This window comes from Canis lupus, chromosome 38 (genome assembly GCF_011100685.1).
Source record: "Canis lupus familiaris isolate Mischka breed German Shepherd chromosome 38, alternate assembly UU_Cfam_GSD_1.0, whole genome shotgun sequence".
NCBI classification, from domain to species: domain Eukaryota; kingdom Metazoa; phylum Chordata; class Mammalia; order Carnivora; family Canidae; genus Canis; species Canis lupus.
The window spans coordinates 6223081-6249678 of NC_049259.1; the positions used below are offsets into that span (position 1 = coordinate 6223081).

At 37.7% G+C, this 26598-nt stretch overlaps 1 long non-coding RNA gene across 2 annotated transcripts in view; it reads right to left on the reverse strand.

Annotated features, from left to right (window-relative positions):
* The window catches only part of LOC111094538, a 138491-nt gene that overhangs the window by 102972 nt on the left and 8921 nt on the right, over nt 1–26598 (reverse strand). For both annotated transcript variants that reach the window (XR_005385632.1, XR_005385631.1), the window contains exons 2-3: nt 15755–15797; nt 14149–14245 (exon numbers count right to left, since the gene is read on the reverse strand). This is a non-coding gene — a long non-coding RNA (uncharacterized LOC111094538). The remainder of the gene's footprint in view (nt 1–14148; nt 14246–15754; nt 15798–26598) is intronic.

A 26598-nucleotide genomic window follows, 5' to 3' on the forward strand; every position in this document is an offset into this window, starting at 1 on the left:
AACTTATCTTGTGCAGGCTTCACAGCTATTCGTAGTTGAGCCACACACATGCTGAGGTTTGGGAAGAATTCACTGAGGTATCCACAGGTTTTTCATTTATTATCCTTTTTAATTACTTTGGTTTATGAGCAGAGTTTGGGAAAAGTTTTAAAACTAAATTGTCATATTCATGTTACACTCACTTTGAAATTGCTTCCTACTTCACTGTCACATCTTTCCCAAGGGTTGGTAAGAGGCAAATAAAATGCTACAAGTGTCCATCTTTCCAGGGCAGCATGCCAATCTACATGAGCTCTACCTCTGATTAAAATGTGGTCCCTGTGCTAATGGAGGTATACTGCCCAAAAGCCATTGGTCCTACTGAACTCCGTATCTTTACTCTCCACAGTTCAAGTGCTTGCCAAATAAAGAACAAAGAAGACACATTATACTCTGCTTTTCATGAGATAGTTAAGAATGAATTGAAATCTGAGAACTGAAAGGGAAAGAACAATTTACTCTGCTTACAGTTTCAATAAAGAGGAAAAATGCTTTGTGTGGATGCCAGCAATTATCCTGTATATTTTATTGTAATGCAAGCAGCCAGGCCCGGGTAGTTAACGCAATAAAGGCAAATGAATAAATCCCTGTCCTGTTATTATCTTTCAGATCCTGTGGATCTGTAAAAGTTGCATGAGAGAAAAGAAATGTTACTCAAATACCTTGAGGAAATGTTAATGCTGAAGAAGTGTTGGGAAGCTTATGCAACCACTTAATTCCTCCTCCTGTCAACCACACATTATCCAGTTAACAGAAAGCTCAATGTGTTTTTCATGTGGGAGATTAACTTTTAGAATTGTTATGCTGATTACAAATAACAATCTTAAAAGTTTTTTTGTCAAACAACTATTCGTTCATTTCATGAGGATGGGCATTAGAAAAAAAATAATAAAAGGTAAAAATTAACCTATAGTGACAGAACATAGATCAGTGGTTGTCTGGGAATGAGGGCAGGCCAGAGAGGGGCAGAGGGAAAAATTATAGAGGGGCACAAGGTGACAAATATGTTCACTTTCTTGGTTGTGGTGATGGTTTTGCAGATGTATCTAGATCAAACTTTTCAAATTGTACACTTTAGATGTGTGTAATTTATTATATGCCAATTATATCTCAAAGCTATTTTTTAAATGATAGAAATATATCACTTTATAATCCTTAATATCAGATAATCACCATCAATGGAAGGCTGTCAGCACCTGAAATTACTCAATTTAGTGATTAGCATTACTAACAGTAGGACAACCAAGACATCGTGGCCTCTTTGTGAAACACCTTGAAATACCCTTGGCCAAAAAAATGACCTTGACTAAATATAATCAAGTTTCCAGTCTAGAGCTAACTTCCACATGTAAGAAATGGAGCAAAAAGTCAAATGAAGCAAGGAACCAGAGAGACAAATCCTGACTGTGGAACATTCTCCAAGACAACTGACCAATCTTCTGTGTAAACCAATGGCATGAAAAGGGATCTAAAAGGAGTAAAGGGTCTATTTTAGATTAACAAAAAGATTTATGGGATTTAACCAAATGCAACCTATGAAATTTATGTCCCTCATCCTTGGGACCCTATAATAATAATTGGATTATAGACTGGGTATTCAATATTACCAAGGAGTTGTTGCTAGCTCTGTAAGGTATACTACAATGTCATCATGGTGTATAATGCAATGTCCTTAGGTTCATTTTTAAAGACCTAGAAGTGAATAACACATCTGGGATCTTCCTTAATATACTTCAAATATTTTTTAAAAGACAAAAAAAAAGTTAGATAAAAATCTCATTAAAAAATCTAGCTAGTGGGGGATCCTCGGGTGGCTCAGCGGTTTGGTGCCTGCCTTTGGCCTGGGGTGTGATCCTGGAGACTGGGGATCGAGTCCCACATCAGGCTCCCTGCATGGAGCCTGCTTCTCCCTCTGCCTGTGTCTCTGCCTCTCTCTCTCTCTCTCTCTCTCTCTCTCTCTGTCTCTCATGAATAAATGGGTAAAATCTTAAAAAAAAAAAAAATCTAGCTGATGGGTAAGTGTTGCTCTTTAAACTAATGTGACTTTTGTGCCTATCTGAAATGTTCCAAAAAATTTAACGAAATTTCTTCATGAAATTAAACAGAGTTCAACTATTATAAAATTATCTGAATTCATACTAAATATAAGTATATATAGGCCCTAATTTATTTTATTAAATTTTTGACTGACCTAAAGGCATAGAATACTTTGTTAGCATACCCAACTAATTTGCTGGAGAATATTTACAGTGTGATCACAGGGATCAATGTCGACTATTAAGCTCAAGTATCATTGCACATAATGAGTAACAAAGTATTCAACAAATGGATTCTCAATATATACCAACAATATCTCCCCCATATTTTTTAAACTCTTACTGCATTTTAATTCCAGTACAATTCCACTGTACTAGGCATTTTACATATATGATTTCTAATCTATCCATAGTTTTAAAAAGTTGCTATTATTATCACCATTTTATAGAAAACAGATGCGTTATGTAACCTAACACCATAGTTCCCAAGTCTTCCAGAACACTAAGACCAGAATCTTTCCACTATCCAGAGTAAGAATCCTGCTAAACTTTATTTCCTACAATTTTACATATACTGATCCAATGGGTTCTAATATAATTCTTGCCAAAGAAATAAACAAAGATGACCAATATGCAGAAAGTTGCAAAAAGTTCACTGCATTTCGATAGATTTTTAAATATGTCCAAAGGGATAATGTGATATCTTGTGAGGCATCCCTGTGTCCAGTCCTGCCTGGATTCCAAATTCGGCTCTGCCACTTACAATCTAAGTGGCCCTTGGCAACTTAACTAGTCTGTTTTGATGACAGAAATGTGAATAGTAACACCAAATGGTCGTTTAAACAATGGTAAATGATGAAATATGAAAAGTTCCTAACTTCAGTGCCTGAGACATTGCTGCATTGTAAATGTGAGTGCATTCTTTTACTCACCTTTTATGATTTATGCATAAGGGAACAATTCCAGTAATAACTATTTTTTTTGAATGTTAACCCTGATTGCCATTAGCAAAGGAATCATCTACTGCCCAATATGTTGCTTTTTTTTGGCCCAAGGCATGGCTACCCAGAATCTTTCCATATAAAATTCTTGGTTTTAACTTAAACATGATATATAAGTCAGGGTTGTACTGCTATTCTCAGGAGTGGCTGGCGATGGGCAGCAGCATTTACCTTCAACACAATGTCACTTAAAAAGATGCTTTAGGGGAAATTGCTCCATCTTCAGTGTTTGGATCCTGTCTTGTACCCTGCCCCATTACCAAACACTTTAGCTAAGTCAGAAACTCAGCAGCACACTGACTATATTCACAAAGAGCCAAGATAGTGAACCTTGACAGGCAAAAAGAAATAAAAATCTGACAATAATTCAGAAGAGGAATTTATTAAAGGCTTTTTATTATGCTATAGTCTGGGTAGCAATGAGTTCTGGTATCTAAAATTCTAACTTAATACATACCCTTACCAAGACCTCTAGACAGTTTTTGAGTTAATATTCAGATCAATATTCATCCATGGGAAAAAACACCCTGAGGAGAAAGACACACTACTTATCAGATCCAGAAAGAAAATTAAAATATATCTTTATAGAAAAGCACGTTCCTGAACATTATTTACCAGTAACCCACTATGATGCCCAATCTGGCCAAAGAATTAAGTTACTTTAAAATACATGTAGAGCATCTATCTAATCTTTGAAGAATTACTCATGTTCAAAGAAAGCAAATTTTCTTTTAATTAGATGACATTTTATTGTCAACCTCTACACAGCATGAAAAGGATCAAATCACAGGAAACTTACAAAAATCAAGGCATTGGAAACCTAAAATGTCACTTTCTTTACTTTTGCAATTCCCAGTTCTTAGGGTCATATTTGGAATGGTGGACAGAAGGAGGCAAAATGCAATTTAAAGACTTCCATTCATTCTCAAAGGCTTCTCCATTTCCATAGCCCTAGTGTGCTGGCCACCCAAGGTTTAGCTCAGGAGAATTAAGACCTGCTATGTGTAGCAAGTAAGTCCTACAAGCTCTTTAAGGGGTGCTCGAGAGACCTGAATATATATTACATAGCTCTAAAAGCTGCCAGTATTTATATCTGAAATCATCACTCACCTGGGATTGAGATAGTCAAGAAAACAGGAAAACTTTCTTAATTACAGATAATGGGCAAGATAAAAGTTTACATGTTTACATAAACTGATACTCCCAGTGAACTAGAGTCTTTCAGATTTTTGTGGACTTGGAAAATAATCACATGAACCCTTATTATATACAGTAGAGAGCTATAGATGGACAAGATGAAAAAAGTGGAGAAATTACACTATGAAATGTATTATAGCTTGCAAAAATTTATAACCTATTAGATGGAGTAAACTCTTTAAAATTGTAATCCTTTATTCAAGTCAATAGTTGTCAATTTCCATATATATATGTTACAATAGGTAGTTATTAAAGATTCTGATTCTAGGACACTAGCCTCAGAGTCTCTGATTTAGCAGGCCTTGGAAAGGACACTGGGAATCTGAATTTTTCATAAGCACTCCAAGTAATTGTAACACACATGGGCTGAGACCTGTACTTTGAGAAACACTTCAGTAAAGGAGGAAACAAACCCCATGAACTTGACACTCAGTAAACCTGCAGTAGAGATAAAACCCCAAATTTAAAATACATGTATATATTGAACGACAGCCATAAACAATGGTGATCAGGTAAAGCAATATGTCTGAGGAAGTGAAATGGAAAGCAGAGGCAGAACTCAAGCCAGCTTTACAGTCTACCTCTTGAAGCTAAGGGATATAATTGAGGTGCAAAATCTAAATCTAAGGAGGGTTTTTGTTGTTGGTTTGGTTTGGTTTTTTTGCAAAGAAGAGAAAGGAATATGAATAACCACCAGCAGCTTCATTGGACTGGATATGGCTGTCAGCAAATAAAGCCCCTTAGATTGACTAAATCTGCAAAAAGCAGTGGCTGCCAGAGGGAAAAGGAAAATTTTGAAAAGGGAAAGTTCACTAACTGCCTATTTACTTCAATTAGGAAAAGTTAAAAGAAATTCACAATAAATGCTAGATACAAAATTTCATCTTGACTCTTCCAATTAATCATCCTGCAACACCTGGCCTAGGAAATAACCTCTTTCAAAGATAAATAAAGCAAAACAAGATCTATTGACAGGGAAAGGGATAAAAGGGAGAAAGAAAAGAAGAAAAGAAAGAAAGGAAAGGAAAGGAAAGGAAAGGAAAGGAAAGGAAAGGAAAGGAAAGGAAAGGAAAGGAAAGGAAAGGAAAGGAAAGGAAAGAAAAGAAAAGAAAAGAAAAGAAAAGAAAAGAAAAGAAAAGAAAAGAAAAGAAAAGAAAAGAAAAAAAAAAAAGAAAAGAAAAGAAAAGAAAAGAAAAGAAAAAAAGAAAAGAAAAGAAAAGAAAAGAAAAGAAAAGAAAAAAAGAGGGTAAAACGCTCACTGGAAACTTTTCACCATGAAGCAAATAAAAGTTGTTACTAAACCTTGTAACATGAATTCCTAAAACTTGGAAAAGTAACAGTATGAAACAAGAACACAATGCAGAGATGAAAGAGCTCAGGATAGAGATGGAGAAAAAGTAGGAAGATAGGAAACCTAACTAGCAGAAATAGAAGATGTTGGGGGAGAGAGGGAGAGCATGAGTAATAAAACTATGGCTGAAAAACAAAATTAAAAGAATCAGAATGGATATAGTTAAAGATACAGAAGAATATAAAGCAGAAGTGAGAGTAAAATAAAATGCAAGTTAAGTTTTTTTAAAAAATTAAAAATAAAATGCCAGTTATTGAGGGATAGCCTGTGTATAACTTGCTACCCAAAGCGGGGGAAACAAGCAATAGAGCAGGAAACTTACAGCCATAATTTGAGGTGGGGAGGGGGGTACTCGAAGTAAAACACACACACACACACACACACACACACACACACACACAGTTATGCTGAAAGGGTACTTCATGTTCCAAAGAAAACTAACCCCAAATAGCAAATACCAGAAATAGTCATGTGTGTTTACTTCAAAGCCAAGACTCATCTGGATAGTCAAGCAAAAACTTACCAAGTAACCTATAAGGATAATAAGGTAGGCTGGCCTCAGTCTTTTCCACAGAAATATTCAAATTTAGAAGACAGTGTCTTCTGAGGAAGTGACATGGAAAGCAGAGGCAGAGCTCAAGCCAGTCATCACAGTCTACCTCTTGAAGCTAAGGGATATAATTGAGGACAAATCATACATACATACTCCAAAAGAGTAAGACAAATCATACATACTCCTAAAACATGTAAGTATGAATCAAGAACTTCAAAGCTAGCCATATAAAGGTGTTGTGATTTCTTTTGCCTATTTTAAATAAGATTTCTACTTTTTAAGTAACTTTTAATCGATACTTTTCTGTTCTTCTTAAAAGATCCCTAAAATTGTATAAGCTTCACAAAACCTGAATCTAACACCAAGACAGCCTAGAAGAAGAAATCTTAAATGTAATCATGTCAACTACGACTGCCAGCATGATAGATTCTTCCTCTTACAAATCTCTTGATCATGCTTTTCATTGGCAGAACCAAAACAGAACCCTGCTTACAAGGAAACTTGAGCAAGAGTTTCCCTCAAATACAGGGGCTAGCATAGAAAGGACAAAAAATGGTAAGGAAATGCTTAAGGAGAACCAATTACCTCAGCTACTCAGGAAAAAAAAAAAAAAAAAACACTTGAAGTCTAAAAGGGTTTTCTTCCTCTGTCTCTTAAAAATCCACCAGAGCTATCAATTGATGAATATCTTCAATATCTTTCAAATTAGGTGCTACTTAATCATCCAACTCATAAATGCACATTTAAGACTCATTACAAGTATCAGCAATAATAAAAGCATCACTGATGTTTTAACCATTCTTAAAAACTAGGGGCTTATAACCATTACGGTGAACAAGTGGAAGGGGCCATCATATAGCAACTAGTGTATCCTTGCCCACAACTACTCATGTCTCCCCAACACTGAATGAAATCTCAGGTAAAACTCAAAAGTATTCCCATTACTCCTGAGCAACAAAAACATCTGATCCTAGGGACACTCTCAGGTCAATACTTACATTTCCCTGCCTCATGAATTAATCAAAACTACACACTTCATTTAAAGATAAGCCTCTTCCCAAACCTGCCTGGCTCTGTCCACTTTGAGCTGGAAGCCCACAATGGCAAAGGCAGGGGCAAGGTAGTGCCTCCATTTCCAAGGCTTGGGCTTCTTCACAATTCAAAACCAACTGTGGTTTACTGTAAGGTTAGCATGGAGGGAGGAGGAGATGGAAAACTGAGGGGCACATGATAGTTCTTTTCTGGTACCACGATGATCTGGAAATAGCTTCTGGGCTCAAATGGTATTTAAAGTTGACATTCTCTCGTGGAGCACACTGAGTGTGCTTTTTAGAGACCTTCTCCTAAGAACTCTCTCATGTGCTTTCCTATTAAAGTAATGCCCCCTCTGACCACAGGTTATGATGTTACCTTGCCCCACCAGCATCCTTTTAAAAATGAAGCTAGGCCAACATCTTCACCATGCAAGAGTGGCATTGTATGGTCTGAATACTTCCAGTTAAAGTGAGTCCTTCATAGTCCAAAACAGAAGACTCAGACTTTTGAGACAGGTTTTCTAAAGGCTGTATTTTTAAGATTCCAAACACCAAGACTTTCAGTTGGTGAGAATGAGGCAGAAAAGATGCTTGAGAAGAATGCCCATTGAACCCTTGTTCATTGTTCGGGGACTGTAAACTGGTGCAGCCACCGTGCAAAACATGGAGTTTCCTCAAAAACTTCAAAATAGAAATACCATACAATCCATAATTCTACTTCTGTATATTTATCTGAAGAAACAAAAGACACTAACTTGCAAAGATACACGCACCCCTGTGTTTACTGCAGCAATATTTGCAATAGTCAAGATATGGAAACAGCCTAAGTGTCCATCAATAGATGAATGGACAGAAATGTGGTATATACACACAATGGGATATTACTCAGCCATAAAGAAGAATGAAATCCTGCCATTCACAACATGGATGGACTCAAAGGACATTGTGCTAGGTGAAATCACTAAAAGACAAATACCAAATAATTTCACTTATACATGTAATCTAAAAATAAAATAAAGACAATACCGCAAACAAACTGGTGGTTGCCACAGGGGCGGGGTATAAGGGAGATAAGGGAAATAGCTAAAGGAGCTTAGGAGAACAAACTCCCATATATAAAACAAGGATGAAAAGTGCAGCATAGGGAACATTGTCAATACTATAACAACTCTGGCAACTTTTACCCTTAACATGGTGAGCATTTTGTAATTATCAAATCACTATGTTGTATATCTGAAACTATTATTATAGGTCAACTATACTTCAATTAAAAGCTTAACAAAGGGGATGATGTCCACACGTCACCAGTAGCAGGACAACGTGGGATATTTGGTGAAGAACCTGGGGAGATGGAAGGGGTCTCCTAGTCTAAGCAGCATGCAGTTGGGAGGTCCACAGGACCTCCACAGTTGGTCAGAAACTTCACAAATGCCCTCAACGGCAAGCTATCCACAAAAGCAGTGCTAAGTAACAGTTACACAAGATGGTTTCTATCTTCCAAATTCCCCCTCCCTACACCTACTCCACATATCTCCTCTCACCACCACCCCACCACGCACAGCATGACAACTAGAAGTGAGGGGGGCTAACACATGTTCCTAACCAGACAATACCCACCCCCCTACCCCTGCTTCAACTGCAGATTCACAAGTTGCAGAAATGAAACAGATCACATTGGCTCCCCACCCCAGATCTCCCAGTCAGTGAGGGCAACAGAGTCAGGGAGATCTGAATCAGTTAACAGTAATACTAATAATCCCAAGCACACACAGAACAGTGCCTGGCATACACATGCTAAGTGCCTTACAGGTCTTAATTTCATCCTCACAAGAACTACTATGAGGTAGACACTAGTGTCCTTAAGCAAAGAACAGGAAATTTAGGCTAAAGACTTAGTTTATACACAGCTGCAGGCAAAAAAAAAAAAAGAAGAAGAAGAAGAAAACAAAGAAAAAAAAAGCTCTGATTCAGGAGTCCGTGTTCTTAAGCACTATTCTCTACTAAAGAGAAAGTCAAGCTCTAAACAGGCAGAACTAGACTTATTACCTAAAAACAACTGGGAAGCAGACCTGCCCAAGATGGCCTCATGAGACAAGAGGGAGACTGAATAGAAACAGAGTCTGTGGATAAAAACAAAACTATTTCATACTGAATAGAGACTCCTGAAATAAAGTCACAGCTCAGCCTACACAGAAAATTATCAAAATGGGCTTTACCAGTCCTTACCTGGATCTTGTCATCCCAAGAATCATTGGGCCTCAGGTCACTTCTTGCTGACACTTTTATCCTAGCTAGGTCTCCCAAATCCTACTACTTAGATACCACCTGTCAGTCACCTTTCTCTGGAGCCCCATTCTCTCCACTGTGTCTAATCAAGACCTCTACTCCGCTAAAACTGCTCTAACCCTATCACCTTAAGCTCTTAACCTTATTACTTCAAATCTCCAATTTCCTTTTTCTTTCCTTTCAACCTTAAGAACTCCAAGTTTACTATCCATCACTCTCTACTACAAAACAACATAGAACCAGAAATTAATACAGATTTGGAGGTCAGAAGAAAAGACTTGACCTAGAGTCTATCTCTGGAACTCAGCAGGACTCATGAGCAATAAATAAGAGCCCCTCCCCACAAAAGAGCCCACTTAAGACCCAAGACCTCAGGCAGACACTGCAATTCTCTTAATTTTTATGGTTGTACCAAAAGCAAACTTCCCCCTGAATAGTAGGTGTGACTTGGAGCACGTCTCTAATACATAAAAGACCAGGCTCTTCAGACCTCAAGTTGTAATTTAAACAAAGAATATTAAAAAAAAAAATTTAATCTCCCCAAATTCAGACATGCACAAACACACAATGTTTATTTTTAGTTGTAATATGTACACATTCTGGGAAATTTTTATAGGAATTACAGCTCATTTACTACTATTTGAAACAGAAAAGCTGGTCATGTCTTCCTTAAAAGAGAACTTATTTGAGATACTATAGATATTGGCTTTTGCTTCAAAAACCATTCTTCTGAGATGCTCAGTACCCATAGTCCCCTCGAATAACTTTCGTTACAGCTCAGGACTGTACATGGTTCCTAACTCAGGACATGCTTGGGGAGTTTGAAGTTGCATGATCACATCAGGAAATCTTTTCTGTAAGGACATGTACTGACCTCATGGCATATTTTCATTAATGCAACACTAAAAAGGTCTTCCTGCAGTGCTAACTCAGCTCTGTCCATTAGAAAGCAGGTCACTTGGCTGCCCCACTGAGCTCCTCCACAGTCAAGGAGAAGCCAGAAATGACTCAGCATTCAGCATGAACTAAAATGGTCCAGAAACCTCTTTTCCAAGGAGAATGCAAGCAGCTATGCCTAGACTTTTTAAACAGTTCCTACAGATAAGCGCATTCTAACATTATGAAACTATCAACTAGATCCAAGAACTTAAATTTTTTTATCCATCAGGCACATGGTATTTCACTTTCCAAACACTAAGTTATATAAGCTTCGTCATAAATAAGGCAGACATTAAAATAAATCAGCAATATTATCTTAATTGTACCACACAGAGTAAATATTGAGCATTGCGTCCCACATCTAACAAATGGTGTTGCCGATTTAGCAGAAAACTTTAGCTTTCCAATTTTGCTATGTAACTCTGGTTTTTTAGGCTCTAAGTAGAAAAAAAAAAAAAAAGTAGGCCCTACTATGCCTATAAGGAGTCTGCACAGCAGGTCTGAACTGCTGAAACTCTAAGAAAAAATCAAATACAGTGAATACATTGCATATCTCTATGTGGTTTTCTAAGCCATGCAATGCATCATTCCCTCTATAAGCGATCCAATCCACTGCTCTGATCTGGTAATATTCTTGCCATTAGGACACAACTTAGCAAATGACATGCAAGGTATGCAAAGAATCCAAATATCCAGCAGTTACAAGCAGATTTTAAGTCACTTTCACAAACTTTGATTCAAATCCTATAACATCCCTGAAGACTGCTATTTTCTGAAAATGACAATTTATGCCAGTCGAGAAGAATTATTTCATTAGCAGACATTAAGAAAAAATGTGTGAGCTAAAATTCTTGTTTATGATATTTATTGTTATTTTACTGGCATGCAGTAAATATGTACTATACATGAAGGAAGATTAACTTATTTGATAATGACTACAATTCCACTAACATTACAAAGTAAGCAATGGAGTGATTTACCATCAAAAGTTGTTGGTTTAGGGGATCCCTGGGTGGCTCAGCGGATTAGTGCCTGCCTTCGGCCCAGGGCGTGATCCTGGAGTGCCAGGATCAAGTCTCACGTGGGGCTCCCTGCATGAAGCCTGCTTCTCCCTCTGCTTTTGTCTCTGCCTCTCTGTCTCCCATGAATAAATAAAAAATCTTAAAAAAAAAAAAAAAAAGTTGTTGGTTTAGAAAAAAATGAGCATAGCTTTGCATGCATGTCTGCATCCATGGCAAAAATGTTTAGACAGCATCTCTCCCTAGAAGATGTCCCATCCAAAGACTGAAACCAAGCTGCTCCAGCTCCTAGCAGCTCTTAGAAGTCAACTGTGAAAACAGGAATCTAGAGGCTCCCAATTCTTCACCACCCTATAAAAACACAGGGGCTTCCAAGTAAGCTTGCATGCTTGAATAAAGCTTCCAAAGCCAAAACGGGTTCCTAAACACTTGGGGTGGTGTAGTCGAATGCTTGGTTAGCTTTGCTGCTTCCGCCTCATTCACTTGGTCTTCGCTGGCCCCAACTCCAATTTACTACCACAGGCTACATCAAGGTAATTACAGGTAAATCAAATACCTGACCCTAAAAACCTCTGTCCCCTACCTCCCTTACCAGGATAAGGTATTAGAACCATTTTGCTACTTAACCAGGATGGCTTGAGTCACATTTCTAAGCCAGAACTGTCATTTGAGAAAATTCAAAGATAAATTGATAGTACAATCAGACCTAAAACATTTAGTCCCCAAACCTATGTTAAATGCTCAAAGAATGAGGATATTTTAAAGTCATTCTATTTTCCTTTGTATTACTGAAAAATATGTTCACTTGTTCACACCTATTGTCAAATAAGATGGTTGCCCCTTATTTTTGACATTAAGACCTCTCCCAAAAAATGTTCCCTTTCAAGCAAGTTTAGATCATTTCAATATCCTTTCAAAGGATCAACATGTTTATGTTCATTTCAGTATTATATGTGTGTGTGTGTGTGTGTTTATGTGTGTGTATAATAATACTAGGGTACTTAAATAATACTAGAGTGCCTATGCTAAGCTTGAAAATACATTCTTTGTTCACAATAGTTTATAGTGAGGTTGGTGAGAAAAGATTTAAGACATGTAACTAGAAACTATAAGCTTATTAGAATTAGAACTGAATTACAGCATGTGATGAGTTTTGAACAAAACTGCCACTTCTGAGTAGGAAGCACAAAACCCATCAATTCACAATTACTCCATATATAAATATTTGAAAAAATTCAAATAGTCTTGAATTTATCTAAAATTCCACACAACTCACATGAGTTCAAGATTTAAGATTATATCTGTCTCCTGTAGGACATCAAGATAAAAATTCACAGAATAAGAGTTTAATTTCCACCTTATACCTTTAAGGAAAGGGCTATAAAATGGAGAAACTGCACGGGACAGAAACCGTATAGCTTAAACACCAGATTATTTTAAAAGAAAATGTGTTTACTCTTTATTTAGAAATGCAGGAGTGGGTCAGTCTAGCATCCACACGCCAGGAGCCTTGGTACCTCTCATCTCGCCACTGCATTCACCATCCTTAAGGAGACCTTTCCGACAAGGGGAGAATAAGAGGAACGACAACTTCAAGCTCACAGATTACCAGTTCAGCAAGCCCAGGGGAAAGAGGGCACCTTTTCCTGATACCACCAGGGATTCAGGGAGAACTTGGATTTAGACAAGGCAGGAGTTGTAGGCAGACCTGTCCCACCCAGGCCAGATGGACCGATGGCAAACAAAGTGTAATCTTACAAAGACAAATCAGGCCATGCTACCAAGAAACAGGAAAAGAAAAACCCAACCAGCTAATCTCCCCTCCATGGAGCCCTTCAAGAATATGGACTATTCACACATCACTGAGGGCCTCCTGAAGCTGGAAATCCCTGACCACCTCATCTTGACTCTTCCACTGGTTCCTGAGGGCCAAGGCCTAGTTCCATCTGGCAACAGGGATTTCCACCCTCAAGAGTGGTGGAACTCTGGGCCTGACACCTGCCCCTGGCAGCACTGGGCTGCCCCCGAGCAGCAGCCGCACATCAGATTCTCCCAAGCCTGGGCTCCAACAAGGCAGCTGCGAGTGGGTGGCAGGATGGGGGTGCTCCAGGCCTCAGCTGACTTCCTCCAGTACCTGGTAAGCATCCCATCACACACATTGCATTTCTGGGCCTTCATGGGCACGCTGGCTCAGATCGCACCTCTCCTGGAGCCTCTTCTGGCCCGAGGTGGGGCCACTTCCCCCCAGAGCAACTAACACGTGGCAGTGACCCCATGCCCCTCACTGTCCTCACCATGTGCTCAACTAAGAAGCCCTGCCTCCCCTCTGCCCCAGGCCAACCTCTCTTCCTGCGCCCTGGGGAGGGGTCTGGATGCCCACTGCCCACCTCCCAGGGGCCTGGAAGGCCTCCTCAGCCCCTGTGGGGCATCAGTGATAGCAGAAGGCCCCAGCACTCTGGGAAACCATGCTGATGCTGCCCAAGGGGCTAAAGGTGTCAATAAAATGCTGGGGACAGGGTGAGCAGGGGTGGCCTAGGAATTCCTACAATACCTGGATATCAAATAAATAACATGAAAAGTCCTAAAGGATTAAAACCAACCTCCTGCATCTATCAAAACAACAGAAGCTTCATTCAGCCACTGAGCAGCAGGATATGGAGAAGCCTGCTTTTACAGAAAAACACAAACCTTACCTTCTAGTATCCCACATAATGCAAGGATTTAAAGGTTCTCACATTGGGGAATTCACATCTGAAAGGCCCAGCCACAAGAATTCTGGTAAGAAATTATCTGTTAAAAAAAAGAAAAGAAAAGAAGAAGAAAAGAAAAGAAAAGAAGAAGAAAAAAAAGAAAAGAAAAGAAAAGAAAAGAAAAGAAAAGAAAAGAAAAGAAAAGAAAAGAAGAAAAAGAAAAAAATTATCTGTAGATTTCAGTTGACTGCTCATCACAAATTACAACTGCCCAAAGGCATTTCTTCTGTTGCCTTTAGCTGTTAAGTTATATTATTTAACTTGTATAGTTACTTACTTTTGTATATATTTTAAGACCAGCACTATGTTTGACCTACCATTTTCCCCTCATGGAATACTGTCTAGTATGATATCATTTAGATATTATTTAATACTTTTTATCTGCCTTGGCATTTAAGATTCTAAGAAAAATATCTGGTTCTCTTTTTTCAGTTTTTCTTCATTAGGGCCCAGGAAGAAAAGAAACTGCATGAGGAAAGGATCGAGGTGTGTAAGTGGTGACGTATCTGCATTTTTGAGAATTTGTTATTTAGATTTTCTCCAGAAAAATAAAATGATTTCTTTCCCTTCAATTTGTACATTTGTTGCTTGAAAGTTTGTGGGCTGCTTACAACATAAATACAAAAACTGAGTTTTTAAGAGAAATAATGCATTCTTACTTCTTGGTAAGTCACTTTACAGCATTGGGACCAAAATGCAAATTGTAGTCATTTGCTGTAAGTGGTTTCCATTAAGATAACAGAACTATAAAACATTCTCTCTCATTTTTTGGTCAAATCTTTTTATAATATATACCTAGCACCATTAAGATACAGTGTTATTATTTAGCCCGTTATTTGTACTCCTAAATGTTTTGCAGATGCTTCATTACGCTTTTCTAAAACTCATTATTACCATCTTCTCATTTAAATCAATTAAGGTATTTCTCTATTTAGGAGACTAAGTTTAGATCAACGAGGGTATGTCTAATTATTCTAATTCAACTATGATCATGGAGGCTGTGTTGAATGATAATATAATATACAAATTCTTTATCAAAAAACCTTATTATCAGTCAAAATGTTTGTGAATCTATAGTTTTAATATAGATTGGACTTTTCATACTAGTCTAAACATAAGACCACATTCCTACCTGGTCTTGTTGATGAGCAACATTAACATCAATTCAAGTGACCACATTACCTTTTTGCTCCTATGCCACCTTGAAACCTTACTATTAGAGAATTAGTTCTTCAATTCAAGACCTTGGAAAATGGGAGGAGGTGGAGGAGGAAAACACTCCATGAACAGTTGAGAGGAAAAAACTCAAAGGGGAGTTGAGACCACACCAAGTACTTCATAACTTCCCTTAAGTCAACCCTCACTGCACCTTCATTTTTATCCATGAAAAGCAAGCAAAATAGCCAGCGCTCAAGAACCAAAGGTTGTGGTGTAACAAACATCACTGTAGCACCAACCAGCCCTAATTCCCAGTCCTCAGCCCAGGATGGAAGAGGGAGTAGTAGCTAGCTTGGGGCTTGAGGGTAAGAAGTGGTTTTATTGTACCTACATTTGGATGATTTGGAGACTCATGATAAAGCAGTAGACTTTCCCTGTGGGGTTGGGGGGAAAATAACACGTAAAAAATGGAATTACCACCATGCTAAACTTTATTTCACATTTTAACTTTATTTTAATTAAAATATTACATGGAGTAAAAAAATATATATATTACATGGAGTAATAACTTAGGTAAGTAGACACAGATATAATCTTTAAAAACAATACCTTTTCAAGTATGTCCTAGGAAACTAAGCTTCTATTTCCTTCCCCTTACCAAATAGCACCACTTATTACAGTCCTGTGCATTGTTCTGCACCAGAAAGTTGAGCAGCTGACAAGTTCAATTAGAAATCTTATTTTCCCTTGATTAGGTTAATCTCTAATCAATGGCTTTACATAGGGTATTTAAATAAATTTGATTAGAACTCTAAGGGTCATAATCTGTGAATCACATTCTTAGGTTGTTTCCAAAATTTTTAAGTGCAAGTGAGTTAAACACTGAAGTGTACCTTTTAAACATCACCAGAAAAAGCCCCCCATGAACTGGACACCATAAAAAACCACAATATTTTGTATAAAAATGAAACAGTACAATCTCCTGATTTGTCCTTCAGTGTTAAAGTAACATAGATTACAGAGGATCATTCTGATGGGTAGGAGAAAAAGGAATCCACTCATTTATTCAAAAAGTTATCTGAAGCATACAGAAGAGCCATATGGCCCTTCTAAGGAAATCCTAAATCTAAAGAGAGCAGCCCATTCATTTAGGTGGCTTTCAACACATTTAAAAGTTGATGTATGAAAACTCCCTAAGGTGGCTTTTAGTTTTTAAACCAAGCAGTTTGCCTTTATGAGCTGCCACCAGAATACTAATGATAAAATCTGAAATTTACTACGCTCTAAGAACCCTACTAATGTACATGTTGTATAAGTCGTTACAACAGAAACCATGTGATCTGCAAAGCCTTAAATATTTACTATATGGCTTACTCTGCTGGAAAAAAGTTTGCCAGCTCCTGACCCACACTAGAGCTAACAATTCTTTTAAGCTCTTCCCTGCTTCGTTGGTTTGGTTAAACGTTGACTTATCCTATTATTATTGAATAGTAAAAAATCTCAATATTTAAATTCTGCAGCTTAAATCTACTTATTAAGAATCCTGTCAGCTGTCATAAATTTACACATTGCTAAGAAAAATATATTTATACACAGCTCCTTCTCTTCTATATTGTAAATCTGCTTTCTAGATACTCTTAAGATGCACATCTAACTTTTATAAGGAAGGTATATGACCATCTTGGAGCTATACCGTCTGTCTCCATTACCTAACAGAGCAAGTAATTAGGCAATCAGACACTTTAAAGTCTATTTTTTATCTATGTAGCTAGTAAATAAAACTCTAAATTTTAGTCCTTAATCTCACTTAAAGGAGATAAACCACATTTGTTCCGTGAGAAGGTGGTAGTTTCTGGGCCAACAAGCCCTTCGAAGAGTCCAGCACTAAAACATAGAAATCTTTTAAGGTAGGAGATTGGAAAGGAAAATGTGCAATAACTGTTTATAATCTATTTATCCTCTTCATCTGAGCAATTGAAAAACTCCTACAGCTGCCTTCTATTTAGTTTTTTTTCCTTTTCCTTGTTTTTCTCTTGTCTCCTGGAGGAAAAAAAAAAAAAAAAAGAACAGAACCAGATTATCAGGCAGAAAAGAAAAAGCAGTAGAGAATAATTATTTCAGTTCATTCTCTGCTCACACCCTGCACCACCACCAACCTGCGTCATGCGCACTGTGGCCTGGCCCTGCCCTAAAAGCTAACACGGTCATGTATTTTACTGTAAGATAAGCACAAACTCAACATAAAATATCACAAACAGCAGCAAAATGTCCTGAAGACTTTAGTCACGAGCATTATATAGTCTCACTAAGCAATACAAAACCTAAAGACTAACGTATAGCAGCAATTAGGGCCAAACCAAAAGGAAATCATACTGTTTTCAAACAGGAATGTTAATAAATATGGAAATCCTGACTTCTAGCTGAAGGGCGTTGTCAGTATTCAAATTACAGTTTGGGTCAAGGCAAGAAGAAACAAGGTAAAAAGGAGGATAGCACATAGATTAAGAGGATACTGGAAGAGCTATTGAAAATGTGGCATGATCTTCAGGAGGAATGACCTTTACCTCTGGCAATAAAGAAGTCTTTGGGGACTTTAGCTAAGATTCTTTCCACAGAGCAAAGGGAGTAGAAGGTGGATATCCACACCCCTGGGAAATCTAAGTAGAAGCAGACTCTTCAGATCCAAAGGACAAAGATAAATAAAAGAACAAAGCTTTGAAGCGTAAAAACCCGAGGCTCCTTCATGTCCATATTTCATACTATCCTATCCCCCCGCAATACAGTAGCCCTAATTAAAAGCAGTAATTAAAAGAGGAACAGAGAGGGAAGGTGGACAGAAGAAAGAAAAATAAAAGTGGGAGGGTGGGGAGGCAGCCAGGGGCAGGTGAAGAATATGAACAAGGAGGAACTGGATACTCCGAGTAGAAGACAGGAAGCAGGCGGCAAAATAAATCTAGTAGAAAAGATAGTATATAGAGAGAGAGAACCCGCAGTTGGGAGGCAGGAGAAGGACAAGAATCAGAACAAAGGGAGGGATCTGAAGGTATTAAGACCTGAGAACCATCTATGAAGAATTAATCCCCAAAAGAAAGCCAGGAGGAGGAAGTAGATGCAAAAAATAAGAGAGACTAACCCCAAAGCAGGTCAGGTTTGTTTACCAACTAGTATTATAAAATACTAGTCTAAGACACCCAGAGAAACTTAAAACCACAGCGAAACTTATTTTAAATTATATTTCATTCAAGAAGGGATACTAACTTTAAGATTTTAGGCTCTGGAGGAGAGGAGAGGATTAGGGTAAGGCTAAGATTTGCAGCACAGACTGTGTAAATTCCAGAGAGTCAGGAAAAGAAACTTCTTTCAACTTAACTGTCTATTCAAGGACGGTTACAGGAAAAAGAATCATCAAATGTCGAGAATGGTGTTCTTTTCATAAGCTCTAGGGTAGAAAGCATATTTACTAGTCCGTCCACCTGCAGCAAGAGAAGGAGAATGAAAAATTGCACTGTCTATGTTACTGTGTGCCCAGCACAAAGTAAGGGCTCATTAAATATTTATTGATAGAATGAACTCATCTTTTTTATTATTGCTGTAAAATAAATATCATGGGTTAAAGGATATTCAAAATCCCAATTCAGAGTTATAAGAGGCAACTAAATCTTTTTGAAGCTTAAGAAGGTATGATCTAAGATATTGCTTTAAAAGGACTATGACTTGTTGAACCACATGTAGGACAAGATTCTAAGAGCTTTATATCTCATTTAATCTTCCCAGCATACCTGCAAGAGGGCAATTATGCTCTCCAGTCAACAACTTAAGAAACTAAAGCTCCAAGAATTTTAGTGTATCACCCACTAACCATTGAGGGCCTCTGAGTAATGGATCTTGTCTACCAGAAAATAAATTCCACAAGGCCAGGGGTTTTGGCCTATTTTGGTCTCGGCTGTTTCCTCCTAGATAAATGTCTGACACAAAGAAGAAACTAGACAAGTATTTATTGAATGAATAAGTAAATGAATGTCTATGTATGATCAAACAACTGAATATGGCTGGGGGAAAAAAAATACACAACCTTGCCAACGGATCTCATTTTAAATTCATGACGGTTAACCTCCGAAGTGGGCTCCTAGCCTTGACATAGCAATCCGAGTTCTTTCAGTCCCTCATATATATATATATATATATATATAGTACTTAAAACCATGAGTCAGGATGAGATCACTTCAAATAAGCATAAGGAAAAGAAAGGATCTAATGTTTACAAGCCAGAGAGATCAGGGGAAAAAAACAAAAATAACTCTAAGAGAAGCTAGTGAGGCAGGGCAAGACTTAAGAGAACATGATGTCCCAGAAGCAAAAACAACACAGTATTTCAAAAAGGGGTTAATTAGTTGGTTTCTCCAAGAAACAGATGTACATGCGGAAGGTTTAGTGGGGAGTGCTCTCCGTGTTGGTACCTGTAAGGAGCTGGGAAACAGGATAGTGCAGAGGGCTTAACTAACCTTACAGGCGGGTCAGAGGCTGGGAGAGTGATTCTGTTATCTCCCCACCCCCCTTGAAGCAACATGCCTGCATCCACCTGTCATTGGATTCAGCTGGTCTCAACTCTATACCTGGTACTCCTCCTCCTTCTCTGTTATGTAGATTCACCTTATCCTGGGAGTTAATCCCAAATTCCCCTCTAGTCACCAGACTAATAATTTTTTTTAAGATTTTATTTATTTATTTATTTATTTATTTGACAGCACAAGCAGGGGGAGAAGCAGAGAGAGAAGCAACTTCCCCCATCCCCATCCACTCACATGTTCATACCCTAGAGCTTGTCAATTCGAAAAACAAACGGGACCCCTTCTGCATCGATCAGAAGCAGAACCACTGAAAATCTGATAAGTAAAACAGAATTGGGAGCTTGTTACTCGCCTTCTATAAGGCTATTATCTTCATGTCCAGTGTTGGAACTTGAACTCCACGGGGCAGGCAGTTAAAAGGGAAGCTGAATATAAAATGGGGAAAAACCAAATTAAAACCCACAAGGACAGATTGGAGCCTTGTCAGGCTTTCACCACATCCAACCTCAAATTGGGCATTCTGCTGGAGACAAACACCCTTCATGAGGGAGTGAAACACATACCTGATTCAGGGGTTGGAGTTGCTGAAGGAGGAAGCCAGAGGTGCTGTGTTGGCAGTTTCTGGATGCAGCCCCACAGCAATGAGATAAACCAACACCAGGCAACAATGTACATGAGCTACAAAAGCACCCACCCCATTCTTAAGCATAAAAACAAAACGGCTGCTGGTTCGTTTCCACCTTCCCTAAATACAAATGCACCAGAAGGCAACCTAGGTAAGGTGGTTCAGTTGGAACAAATAGGATCGTTGCAAGACTACCATCCCCCACCCTCTACAGTTAATTTCAATTCTAGCATGCCCTGACAACCAGCTGCTATCTTTCCAGCTCATTCCCTCTTTGACTCTTCTCACAGTTCTTTGCTCCCTCTCCTAAGGGTCCAGCAGTTCATCGATCCTCAAGGAAGCTCACAGTCAGCTTCCCCTATGCCAATTTATTATTGGAATCACTCCCTTGCATACACTCATATCTCACTTTCCTCTCTCTCTTTTCATGATGCTCACCTGCTAAAATACCCACACACACCTCCACCATTCAGTCCAATTCTCTACTTACTCATTGCCCGCACCTGCACAGCTGGACTATTACTGCAAAACACATGTAACCATTCTGATAGACCTCACTTTAAACTGTTTTGAGTGCATTCACCTCAAATGAATTCCTAGTAGTCTCCAGTGGCCCTACTATAGTTCCCTACAACACAGAGATATACCATCTCATGCCTTCTCCATTTCATACTTCTCAAACTTTAAACACATCCTCCCCCTTTCACACTCAGCTTATTACCTTGCTCTTCCTTGTATATGTTACCTGCTGCTTCATAATAAAACATACAAAAACCATGATCCAACTCAGTATTCTATGACTTGGTAATTTGGACTGAGCTTGCCTGTTCTAAGCTGGGTTCACTCACTGGTGTGAGCCTCAACTGAGGCAGCTGGGATGTCAAGGGCAGCTGGTGCTCCCTCTCCACATGGATTTTCATTCTGCATCTTAGTTCCTAGAACAAGAATGGAAGCTTCAAGATTTCCCAAGGCCTAGGGTTAGAACTGGAACATCACCTCTGCTGCATTCTTTAGGACAGAGCAAATCACAGGTCCAATTGAAAGTGTTGTGGAAGCAGACTTGACCTGTTGGTGACAGGGCAATTTGTGGCTATGGTTAGAAGCCACCACACTGTTTTATTACTTGTAAAAAGGCCAATGGATCGCAAATAAGAACAGAAAGTAAAAGAAACACCACATCCATATTTTTTTTACTTAACTTATCAATATTCTCATATAAATACAAATTATCAAAATGTATTGAATACTTGTGCTATTGGTTTTTTACTTTAAATATTGATTGAATTATACATTAAATGTTCTCTGACAGGTATCAAGTCAAATATAAATGGAACGCAGCCATGTTCACCCACTTATGAAATCTATGGCTGTGTTCACACTACAACAGAGGAGTTGAATAGTTGCAACAGAGATAGTATGACCCATAAAGCCTAAAATATTTATCTGGCCTTTTACAAAATAAGTTTGCCAATTCCTGCTCGATGGCATCATTTTTCCATCTCTGAGGTAAGCCTATTGATTGTAGAATTCTAGCAGACATCATGTCCATTATTCAAATCCCAGTGGTTTATGCGAAAGAACTACCTCAACAGTGCCACACTTTATAGACTCAACCGTTGTGTTCCAAGAAATTTCTGTGGTAGGCTTTTCAGATGCTCCCACATAAAATGAAATATTTATTCTGTATAACAATACAGAGATCTCAAAGAACACTTAGTACAGCCACCTCTTCAAATACCACTAAACCTAAGTAATGCATAAGACCATCTATCTTTTAGTTTATCAAACCATTAATCAAATATAAAAGAGTAACACTTAGATATGGTTCTTTAGCATTACTGTACTTTAGAATCATCTGGGGAAGTTACTAACAGGCTGATTCTCAAGCCCCATCTCTCAGAGACTATAATCCATTAAGTTTGACAGCCTGGGAACCTGCATTTTGAACAAGCACTACACTGATTTTGACACTGGTGGTCTAGACACTTCACTGTGAGAAGCTCTCAACTAAATAGGGTGAGGAACCAAAAATAAATGAGGCTTAATTACCCATTGTTTTTACTGCTTTATTTTCTATAAAAAAAAAAATCTATATCCCATAGGTTACCAGGTAATTAATTAGTAACAGATCACTTCCTTAGAAGTTTTACCAGAGTTCAATAGAACTTATTGTTAGGTACTTCGGATACTATTCCAAAGTTACTTTGCTCAACCTCTTATATGGTCTTCCTGATAATATCGATTATATTTTACCAGCATTTTTAAATCATCAAAAATGAAAACCATAATATAAAATAAATAGTCAAAACCATTGGACCTTTTTGAGCATTTTGGAAGGCACCTCTATTACCCCTGTCTCTCCTTAGAACCCTACTCCAAAACGAGTTGCTGAGGTTTTTCTTAGAAACAAAACAAAACCATGTAATGGAAAGAGAATTGAAATTAAAAGACCTAGATGTGACTCATCTGTGTATGCAGTCTCAAAACAAATTTCTTACTTGTAACAGGAGGGGATCATGCTAACTACTTTTTGCTATACCTCACATACTTGACAATGTGTGATTTTCTACTCTTTATATTTACATCAGGACTTTATAGATCAATTTAAAGTGTTCACATCGATCCTTATTTGGGGCATACAAGTGGATTAAGAAAGTTCTCCCATTGCCACAGATACTGTACTATCTTTAGTAGTATCTAAATAAAAAAAATAAGAAACCATACTTCAAATTGACACCCGTTGGAAGAAATAGCATTCTTTCTTTCCTTTTAAATTCATGAATACATGGAAAGTTACATTTCATTACAATTTCAATTTTACATGACTGTATCACTGGAATGTTGCTAGTGAAATGTAATGATGGTTTAGGCCATCGGTTCACCTATGAATAACTGAGATGTCTTAGCTGGATGAATTCTCATTCCATGTTGACTGTTTTGCTACTACCATAAATAATGTTCAGGCAGAGCTATGTGAGGGAAAATGAAGAATTTTTTGCAGTCCTTTTGATAGCATAGATATGGAAATGCCCAAAATTGTTCTCCTTTTTTATTATTTTGCATTTATATAGCACCTTCAATGTAACTTAAAACCCGTAAAAATTGGAGGCAATGAATTGATGCCTGAGAGAACCTTAATGGAACAGGATCCAGAATGGAGCATAGAAGAAAAACAATGCTCCTGTGATTATGACTTTATAAACAAATCCAATTGCTTTTTGTAGTGTTTTTTTCCTCTATTTGTATACCATATGCACATATGCAACAATAAGCCAAGTAGTTTCTAGCAAAGGCATCAGATAGCCTACATGTCAAAGAGACAAAGGCTCTTGAAAATGACAACGAATATCATTCACTTAGAGGCCACAGCTCTCCGAGCAGTGTGTCCCTGAGCAAATAGAATAACAGCAACAGAAGTAGCAGCTTCTGTTTATATACTGTCTTTTAGGTAGTAGGCACTACCCTAAGTATTTTACACACATTTCATCTAATTTTCACGAAACACAAAATCTGATGAGGAAAGTATCATATCCCAGTTTTAATGATGAGAAAATTGTGTTGGAAGTTAAAACTTTAGGTCGCAGTTATGTTGCCAGAAAGATGCAGAGCCTAGGAGCAAACCTATGTTTGACCACAGGTAAGCAATGACTTTGCTCCTCCAAAGGATTCACTCTTCATCTTTCCCACTCTCCAACCCAATATCATACCCTCTCCAGAGGCTCAGTGCCTTATTCCTGAACTATTTCTATTAAGAGCCCATCAAACTCCTTAGCACATAGTAGGTTCTTAACAAATGGTTGTTCTTTTCCTTTTCACTTCACTATGAATAATTACTCTTCTGTCTGGCTTGGCTCTCTGCTATCTAAAGTGGAAGCCACATGGCTTATAAACATACACCCAGTAAAAAATAATGAAAACCAATATTAATGTGTGTATCTTGATATGTTTACATTTTAACTTGGGACACCTGAAAACACAGTACTCACTCTAAAGGATCCATTTCAGGCTCTGTGATAGGCTAGTGGTAGAGATGTTTGAGGGTAAGAAGATTAGAGTGACCAACCGTCCCAGTCTGCCCAGATTGAGGAGCCTCCCAGGACATGGGACTTTCAGTGCCAAAATTAGACTATCCCAGGCAAACCAGGGTCATCCTACCATAAATCCTTTAAAATAACTCCGGTGATACTCCTTTAGGGTTAATCCACTAGTGTAGAAAAACTATACATTGCTTTCTTTACCCAAACACATGTACATAAACATTAGCTGAGGAGAAACTTTGAAAACAATGGATGATGATGGTAAGTATGTTAAGCAAAAACAAAAATATATGATCCCAAAACATGATTTTAATATCACTAATCAAATTTCATCTTGAAATACTAACGGGGACCATAAGATCATGGGAATTCTCTGTATAATTCCCATGTATATCTGTATATACCATTATATGGTAGTTTGCATTTTTTTCCTCCCCTTGCTTGGGTTTATTTCTATGTAACTTATTCAAATATTGAAAATTTGTTTAATAGATAAACCTACTCAAAACCGAGGTTACTAGCATCACATGTTTCCACATGCATACTTACTATCTCATGACATAAGAAGGAGCTCATGAGACGAGGGCGGTTATTTATTTACTTTGACCAAAATGTTCAGTGATTTGTATTTCAAGATACACTGTAATATTGAAGCATTGTTTATAATTTCAGATATTAGAAACTGGTCAAGATTTTCTCCAAAGATAGTTACCCTTGAGATTTATAATATCTCTGTCCTATGCCTTCTAAAAATTCTGGTGTCATACATTATATATCAATGAAATGGTAAATACAAAGAATTTTTTAGATTAAGGCAATAGGCAGTAACGGTGTAATTTTTGTCTGAACTTTCTTGAAATACTTTCTCAGGAAAACAGAATACCTGATGGCATTTAGAGCATAGTTTTTTATAGACTCAAGCTGCTAAGAATAACAAAACACAAGCAATATACTGAGGAGATTTAATGTCCAATTTAAATAATAAAATATCTAGTCCCATTCTAAAGCCTTTGTTATAAAAAGCATCACTACAGTTTCCATAAACACTTTTCGAGTCCGTGAAACTCTCTTTCCCGAGTCTGATGCTAGTTGGGGAAATACCAAGAGAGAGGAAAAAGGAGGAGAAATAAATAATTTAGTATTTATTAATGTGTTTTTTTACACTAAATGATATTGCACCATTGTTCTCAGCTCATCCTGGATCTGAGCAAAATGAAATGTGAATGGAAGGTGAGGGGAAGGTAAGTAGGGTGAAAAGGGAAGGGAAGAATGAAAAATTTTCCATCACTTCCAGTCATTCAGATTGTGGTACCACCTCTTCCCCACCTCTACCCTCCCATAAAATACTTCAAATATAAATACTGTAAAGGCAGTACTATGTTATCAATACTAACTATAAAGAATGGGTCAAGGAATTAAAGCATAAATTATGAAGTTTCTTATCGCTAATACTTCTCTGTATCATTTTATGAGAAACTAAGTTTCTGTAGCAAACTAAATTTTCATTACTATATACTAAACCTTATTATTTATTAGATTCCCAGTGAGTAATTAGGGTTTTTAATTAAACAGTAAACCATTGAAAATTAAATGTAAGTAATTAAGTCTAAAATTAATGGAGTGGGAGCAAAGGGCAAATGATATCAAGAACTTCTTTTATTTCTGTCAAAGGCACTTCTTTCCTACTTTTGGTCAGTTAGAGATTGAAGCAATACAGAAGAAGGCAAATGAAGTGTGAATTGGAGAATTAGCAATAGCTGACACCTACATACCATTTGCCATGCACTCTGATAAATAACTTTTCATTTATTAATTCAAGTTACTATCTACCTCATTAAAGACTCACCCCATAAGGAAGACAGTATCATTAGCCCCATTTTACAGATAAGAATATTAAGGCAATGAAAGCTTGAGTAACTTAACCGAGGTGATTCGTCTACCAAACAGAACTGAATTTTCAGCACAGATGTCCTAGTTTCAGATTCCGTGTTCTTAATTAACCACA